Source organism: Solanum pennellii, chromosome 5 (genome assembly GCF_001406875.1).
Source record: "Solanum pennellii chromosome 5, SPENNV200".
Taxonomy (NCBI): Eukaryota; Viridiplantae; Streptophyta; class Magnoliopsida; order Solanales; family Solanaceae; genus Solanum; species Solanum pennellii.
This window is the reverse complement of record NC_028641.1, coordinates 67504462-67511862: the sequence shown is the minus strand read 5'-3', so window position 1 is coordinate 67511862 and position 7401 is coordinate 67504462. Positions and strand designations below refer to the sequence as shown.

Here is a 7401-nt window from a genome sequence, read left to right as displayed (position 1 = left end):
AAACATTATAGATATACATCCCTACTATAAACAGCTGCATTGGCAAACACATATGAAGTTCTGATGATTCCAATGCCAGATAGGGAGGATTGATCAGCACAAGAGGTTGTTTTGGATGAAATTGTATTGCCACCAAGATACAAAAGGCTAGCTGGAAGATCAAGGAAAAAGAGAAAGAAAAATCCATGTAAAAAGATAAGTAAAAACACAAATCATTGTGAACATTGTGGACAGGAAGGTCACAACAAAAGGACTTGTACTTTCTTCCCAAAAGAAGACTGATGGAATTCTTTGTTAGAGCTGCTTTTATGTTTCAGATACATTTTATGATACATTATGTTTTAGATTACTATAATTTCGCTATGCTTTTAATTTTTCAAATTAACCTTGATAAAACATTACAATTCTATTATTAGCCGGTGAAATCTTGTTATAATAATTTGAAATGTTACGATTTTCTACATTGTGTATGATTTTATAAAAGATTATGTTCCAAAATACGTATTGAAATAATGTATCATCACTTGTTTGTTAATAATGTACAATATATTCTGATTATGGAAATTGTATTAGTCTAGTATTTCAAATCTACAATTATTAATGTATCACAAGTTAAATGAATGAGCCATCAACAAATTAGAATAAATTGATATAAACAACCCGCATAATAAAGTTGTGTTTCCTTATAAATTATTGAATCTGATACATTGAATTATTAAAGTGCAAAGGAATCAAATGATAAATTTGAGCAGAAAATATCATAGCATGAAAAAAGTGCCAAAGTATAAGTTCCTAAAAGAAATAATGAGCATAAATGTTGTAGTGTGTTTAAGGATTAATAAAACTAATACATAAATGCTATTTAATATTTGTATCTAATTATATACAACAAGATTGTACATCAATGTGCTTCATATATAACAGGTAAAAAATTGAAAGTTGATATCAAAAGAACAAGTTTTAAGATAAACAGTAATGCTTGGGTACAAACATCTCGAACAAATAAAAATAAATAAAGTTTAAAGCTAAAGTTAATATATCTCAAAAACAATAACACTATAAAAAAGTGTCTAAGATCTAATCAATATTGACCAAATCTTCTTGAGTTGGTCGCTTGAAATGACTTCTAGGCCATGTGAGATCATCATTTTCACTAATGTATTCTGCCTTAGCCTTTTCAGTACCATATTGCCACAAACTGGCTCCATATCTTGTACACAGTTAGTCTGAAGGGAAACCAATTTTGGGAACAGGGATCCCATCGCTAAGGTACTCAGCAAAGACATCAATAGACATTCCGCAAATCCTTAAAAAAGTGGAGAATAAACATTATAAATAGAAATAATATACATTGTAACTTTAATAAAAGACATGCTAATACTTACAAGCTATCGCATTGTTGTTGCATTATTTTTTATGTGAATTCAATTTTAAATATGACGTTTGGTTACAAAAGCATTCCAGTTTGACTGTCTTTTTAAGCATCCAATGATGACCAGCCAGTTCGCTCAGTTAGATCGAAAAAACCACTATCGCGAAGGAAAAATGACAGCATAACGCCAACTTTTTATCTCACCACGCGAATCTTTTATTCTTGTACCCATTAATAAATTATAGATGCGAATGAGCCTCTCTTTTAAAACAACAACAACCAACATATAATTGAACTCAGCGTTTAAGTTCACCAGGATGTATATGTTGACACCCAATTTTGACCCTCCCCGACATAAATTAATTAACGAGCTTCTTATTTCTCAAAATATTTTTAAAATAATTAATTTTATAAATTTAAAAAATATAAAGATTGCGTTATTTTGAATAGTTTTGACATTTCTTATAATTTTAGATATTACATGTGACCTACATAATTATGTATATAACTAATATATTTTATGATTATTCGAAATTCATCTCAAAAGATTTTATTTAATTTTAAATTTTACTAATTAGTTTAGTTATATAATAGTTTACTTTTTTTATAATTACGTCGATTGTTTTATTTCGTTAAACTTAAGAAGCTTGTTTAATTAATTTATATTAATACATCTTTAACCCAACCCAATACTTTTTTTCCCCAAAAAGAAGCCATTCAACGCTGTTTCAACTTTCCAACATCAAAATCTCAGAAACTCACGGCGTAAAGCAACGACAACACGCGTAGCGACCACCAAACCTCCATATTCTTGGACGCGCCTCGTCACTGTCACGCGGCGTCAACTTCGACGGCGATAGACGGAAAAGTAGCGAGGGGGCAGAAGCCTATGCGCTCAATTTTGTCTTCTTCCTCCGCGTTCTTCTCTGTTTCGTACGATTTCCAGCAGCGTACAGCCTTCGAATCGTCCTTCATCCTCCAGGTGTCGCAATCCCAAGCCGCCTTTGTCCTTGCCTCGAGATTGAACGGTTCCCCTGTTTTTCCTGTTGCATTTGTGAGAATAGATGAATTCGTACGGTAGGCTCTTATCTATTAAGAGTACGGTAGGCTCTTATCAATTAAGAGTTTGACTTTTGAAAGGGAATGGAGATTTTTTCATTTTTTCCCTCCGCTTTTCCCCTCATATTCAACCCTGATTTTCTAGTATATAATATCCTTTTATTTACCGTCAAGGGGGTCTTTTTTTTGGTATTCTGGAATTCTTAGAGAAAAAGTGCAGAAAAATAGAGAACAATATTAATATTTTCGTTAAGGAATACAGTAAGATTTCGAAGCGGGGGATGGTTTTGGAGTTGATTTCCGTGAGATATTAGCTTAAGGAGTCCGATTTTGGAGTCGACACGAGTATTTCCGATACTCTGCTTTCCCTAAGCTTGAAGATCTAGAGCTTTTCTCTTGGTGTGAAGTCGTGGTATATTCCTCGCTCTCCGTCTCTGTTTGCTGCTTCGGAATAGGTAGAAATCCTTTCTTCCAATATTTTTGTGTGCGTTGCTTGAATGGAAGTGACGTGACCCCCCTTTTCCTTTGTTTGTCCCTATTTTCTTTCTCTTTATTTTCTGATGCTCGTTGGTATATTGTTTGAATCCAAGTCGGATAAGTCTTGATACTTTGAAGTCTAAGAAATTTTCTTGTGTGTACTGCTGTATGTTGGCATATGTCCCTGCTTGTCGTAGGGCAAATTCCATATTTGGCGATCTCAAGGTTGGAGCATGTTCATCCGTTCTTTTCCGGCGTTTGAACTAGTTTGACCTTAGTCTTGTACAGGCTCCGGAGTTTGAAGAATTGAAGAGCAAGAGATTGGGCCTTGAAAGCCCAAATTTTATTTTCAGAAATTTGTATTCCGTTGTTGTAGGGCCTAATCCCATGTAATTATTTTAGGGAAAATTAGCAAACTAGTCAAAATTAATAACTTAATTAGTAAAAACTTTACTACTTTAAAAATATTAGTAAAAATGTCACAAATGTCATTATTTTGAAAAAGAATATGTATCCTAATTAAATTCTATTTTATCTCTTATTACCTACACATTTTCCAATTAATTATATATATATATATATAAATTATTTTACTTAACCTTTCCATGTATATCTCATAGATCACTTTTCCCAACTATCCCATTCACGTTTCCCCGTAACTCTCTCTTCCAAATTTATCTTAATGTAAAAAAAAAGAAGTTTTATCTCTTCCATATCCTCCTTTCATGTTCTCTTCAAACCTTGAAATCCCTATTTTATCTTCTACCAATATTTATCTTATCTTCTATCGTTTTATTTGTTTGTTTTTAATTTTCAAATACTGGATTCACACAAATTCCACTAATCTTTTTTTTTCCTGATTTTATTGCTTCTAAATCATTCATATTTGGTGAAAGTTGGATAATTCACAATTAGACCTCTAAAACACTCTTCAATGGATTATTCTAAGAGAGTTACTAGAGATATTCACCTTAATCATCAGATTTCTAGTAATTTTCCATCTTTTAATCTATGTATTACTAAAGAAATAGCGGATCTGCTTCTAAAATGATGAAGGAGAGACGATCAGAACAAAGTCTTCCTCAAATTCAGATTGAAACCGTAATAGTTGATGAAGAGGTATTTAATTATTTTTGCATGTTGAGTTGAAGTTAAAGAACAATTTGTTCAATAATTTGTATTGAATATATTGTAAATGTCTTATGTATAATGTGTAATATTTGTTAGTTTGTATTTTGTATTTCCGTTGCTTTTTAATGAATTTTAATTGGATTGTTTGTATTTACTGTGCTGTATTTCTTGGATTTGTGTTGTATGCTATATAATTTTCGTATTTCTGTTGTATGCTATTTATTAATGAATTCATCTTGGGTGGTTTTGAATTTGTATTGTATTCTATGTAAATACACATTGTAATGCTATTTGAATATTTTCGAAATTAAAGTAAATACATTTTAATTTACGGATACATTTAACATGAATATGATATTTCATATTTTTTATTAATGAATTTTAATTGGATTGTTTGTATTCACCATTGTGTATTTGTTATATTAGTGTTGTATGCTATGTAATTATCATGTATTTGTTATATTTGTGTTGTATGCTATTTTAATGAATTTTGTTTGGGTGATTTGTATCAGTAAAGTAATTATACACTTTGTAATGTTATTTATATGTTTTCAAAGATAAAGTAAATACATATTAATTGTATTCACTGTATTCTTACATATGTCATTTACTCAGGCTACTGCATTTACATGCAAAGATCAACCCATGTTTGTACCCCACATTCACTGTTATGTTAATCATGAAATTAATACTCAAATGTCGAACCATCTTACTGTGCAACAATATATCATGTTTTATAAGAATACAATATATGAAGTCTGCCAACATATACGTATTCACAACAATCACTTACAAGATACATAACTTTCATCATATCCATTTCGATAAGGGTTAACAATTTTTTTGTATCCAAGTACTTGCTTTATGTTATGAACAAAACTTCATACTAGTAATAAATATGTGTATTCACAATAATGCTTAAATCATGTTACCAGCAAAACTGCATTCTTCATATTTTAAAGAAGTCACTCAGCATATACGTATACTAAACAAAAATATTAAAGTTGTATCCATTTCAGAACAATCACTTACAACATACATTACATTGATCATATCCATTTCGATAAGGGATACAACTTATTTAAATAAATTGAAATTAAATGAAATTGCATATTGTCGTCAAAAAATTGTATCTGCTCCATTTCGTATTCTTTCAGGGATACAATTTATCTCAAAACATTATTCATGTATTCAAACAAAAACATTGGTATTCATATTAACCAACCAAAACAAAAAATTAACAAACCAAATATTCATACGTTATTCATAGTTCATACAATTTACAACAAAAACAGAATAGAGACGAAACCAGAAAATGGAGGAAAACAGATTACTTATTTTTGTATTATATCAATTTCAATTATACGAAAACAGAATACTATGATTTACAATTATTTTCAATTAAAATTTTAATTACTTAAGCAATTAGAAAAAGAATAAGGAAAAAGCAATTACCTCGTCAAATTTTAAACAATTTATTCAAACTTCCAGTAGCAAAAATCCTTCTCAGGTTTGCTCTAAAATCTTTCGTACCAATCAGAAACAAAAAGATTTTTGAATTGTATGGGAATATTAAAAATTAAAATTTGGGAGAATTCATCAGCTATTAGGGTGTCGTTTGATTTTTTGGATTTTAAATTTTTTGTAACTGATGAGAGTTTTAAGCAATACTTATTTTCTCTCCCCTTAATTTCTCCTTTCAATTTTTAAATATTTGTATTCTCTCAATTAAAATAATAGAAAATAAATAAAAAAGATACATAATAAACTAAAATTGTGACAATTTTACTAAATAATGAAAGTATTGACAATGGATCCTATTAAATGTCAAAATAATGACATTTTAAAAAAATTCCCATTATTTTATTTCGTTGCATCCTTAGACTAAGACATGTACAAGGAAATTGGGCCTAAAATCCCAAAACAAAGAAATGGACCAAAAAACCCAAAACCGAAATGGGTCCAAATATCGGTCCAGGCGAACAGATAATTCGGATTTGGACCTACTCTCTCTCTCTCTCTCTCTCTCTCTCTCTCTCTCTTATTTTTGTTTGTTTATTTGCTTTATTTGCTGTTAGTTGTAAGGTTAAGGAATCCATATCCCCGCAAATATCGTAAACGTTTTATCGACTTAAAATTAATTTCAAACCGATTCTAAAAGAGTGAATAAATTCGCAAACCAATTTTAAAATTAATAACTTTGTTTCAAACCACTCTAAACAATATTTTATTTCAAACAAGTTTAGCCAAATAGTTAGTTGTTGGGTAACCGCGTGTTAGCGGACGTATTAGGTGCTTTCAAAACCTTCCTAAGACTATAATAGAAATTCCCGAACCCTTAAAGTACTTTCAATTGATTTTTCTGTTAAGTCTTTCGAAAATAGAAATTAATGGCGACTCAAAAAAGTCAAAAAATTACAAAAATACTTTTTTGATTAAAACAGTAAACCTCATCAACTAGATGTCATAGTAAACCAGACAAATGAAAAATCCTTTAAGTATGTTCTTAATTGACCTCTCGATTCAAGATAGCACCACACTTTAGTGTACTTAAATTATCATCAAAAGGGCCGCAATAGTACCTATTGTATGCATCATTAATAAATGTCTTGAATAAACAATTGACAGCAGTGAATCTGTACTCATTAGGGTTCCGTAGTTTTGACTTCTTCCTTAAGTAATACAAAACTACATCGATGTTCTTCAACATAAATTTAAAAATGTTAGACAATATGATAAATGTATGTGATATGATTTTGTATCATATACACATTCAAGATAATGTATATGGTACAAAATATCAATGTATCATAGATATATTAATGTATTTTTCTATCATACCTGATCTGTCCAACATTATTTTAGCTGAGATAAGACATAAAATCAATTTTTAATGCTAGGAAAGGCAACTACAGAGTCCATGTGTTCAAATCCAAATAAAGTTGCTTTGACTCTGTATTTATCATCCATTGGTTTCATATCTAGACAAGTGAAACAGTCTGATATTTTACTTTGTGACAATAGTAAATTGGTATTCACAAGTTGGCATGAGCTTTAAGGAGACTTTTAGAAAACCAATTGGAATATTCATTCAATAAATTTGATGGAAGTTGGTAAGAAATACCAAATCCATCAAATGGGAAGATCGGACGAACTTCTTCTTCAACTTTCTGTTTTCTTTTGTCACTAGAATATCATTACCCAATATTTCAGTGGGTGATATATTGTCAGGTACAAAGTGATGTGTACGGTTAATGGATGTGACTTGACAGCACTAAATGGTTGAACACACAAAGGAGTGAATGCCTGCAATCAGTATGCCTATAGCTTCTTGGGTTTCATCAGAAATAGATGTCGATGTG

At 30.4% G+C, this 7401-nt stretch overlaps 1 long non-coding RNA gene across 1 annotated transcript; it reads left to right on the top strand.

The window, feature by feature from the left end:
- The first annotated feature begins 2056 nt into the window (after positions 1 to 2056).
- Positions 2057 to 4239, top strand: LOC107019090. The gene is made up of 2 exons (XR_001456743.2): positions 2057 to 2886; positions 3106 to 4239. It is a non-coding gene; the product is annotated as an uncharacterized LOC107019090 (long non-coding RNA).
- The last annotated feature ends 3162 nt before the right edge of the window (positions 4240 to 7401 follow it).